This window comes from Cyphomyrmex costatus, unplaced genomic scaffold (genome assembly GCF_001594065.2).
Source record: "Cyphomyrmex costatus isolate MS0001 unplaced genomic scaffold, Ccosl1.0 scaffold367, whole genome shotgun sequence".
Classification (NCBI taxonomy): domain Eukaryota; kingdom Metazoa; phylum Arthropoda; class Insecta; order Hymenoptera; family Formicidae; genus Cyphomyrmex; species Cyphomyrmex costatus.
The window spans coordinates 553,546-554,863 of record NW_017277851.1 but is presented as its reverse complement, the minus strand read 5'-3'; positions in this window follow the sequence as shown (position 1 = coordinate 554,863).

Here is a 1,318-nt window from a genome sequence, read left to right as displayed (position 1 = left end):
AGCGCTTATCAATAAGACTTGAAAGCCCTTAGACATTCGGCCGTTATGATTCAGTAATTATTTTACACTTCTATCTTCTATGTAATACATAGGACATACACATATTTCAGTTTGCTGCATATTTTATAGGTTTTAGAATTACAAAATTGTGTTTAAAAAAAATTAAAAAATAAATTAAATAATAGTAAAATGAGAAGGGCTACGAACCCAAAAGCGAAATAGTTTAAAAGACGATGACAATAAGTGTCGAAACGTCGTTTGTTTTTATCTTGTTTTATCTATGTATTGTTCTAATATATTTATACATTTAATTACATTGTCATCGTCGTTCTTATCGGAAATAAACTGTTTCATTTTTGGCTCGTAACCCTTCTCATTTTACTTTTATTTAATTTATTATTTGAGCCATTCTACATTGTTTTTTTTTTTTAATAAAACTATATATTTGTTAGTATTACATATAAAAAAAAAATGCAAAAGTACATTTTTAAATTGATTTTAAAAAAAGTAACGGAAAAGTAACGAAAAGTTATTTTTTAAGTAACGGTAACTGTAACGAGTTACTTTTAAAAAGCGATAACTGTAACTGTAACTAGTTACATTTTTACTCGGTAACGAGTAACTGTAACTAGTTATTTTTAAAAAGTAACTTTCCATTCCCTGGTAATAACATAAAGGCGATCTTGCCTTAGTTGGCTGGATCATCTAATAGCGATTTCGGCTGGGAAAATGAGTGTGCACTGGTGCATATTAAAACCGTTGTACACTATTAATCTACTACCGCGGCAGTACACGGATATAACATATGCACGAACATGTACATTGTACACGGACTTAACATGCACCAGTGTACACTAGTGCGTCTCACCCGAAATTGCTATAAGACAAGATCGGTGGGTGATCCAGGCAATTAATTAATAATATATCAGATACATTTCGTGGTAATATATTGCTAAAAATATTACCTAAATACATGCTTCACTTTTTTTTTAGGTGCGCCGCATAAGGAACTCGAAAACCGTCGAGGAAAGAAGTGTTTGTGTATACGCCGTTAAGGAATTAAACTCCAAAGGGAGTTGTCAAGAAAATGGCTTGGAGGTGTTTGCCGTCGAGGAAATGGGCGTTTATGATGGTGACGCCAATGGTTCGACAACCGCATGTGATCTTAAAGGTACCCTCGATAATGGCCTTTTAAATATATAAACAATTTATTTTACAATAAGGAATATATTAACATATAATACCGGAAAGTCTCGGCGCTGGTTCTTTAAGGACTTATAGGGGTAAAAAATGGTCAAAAATTTTAATTTTTTTATTC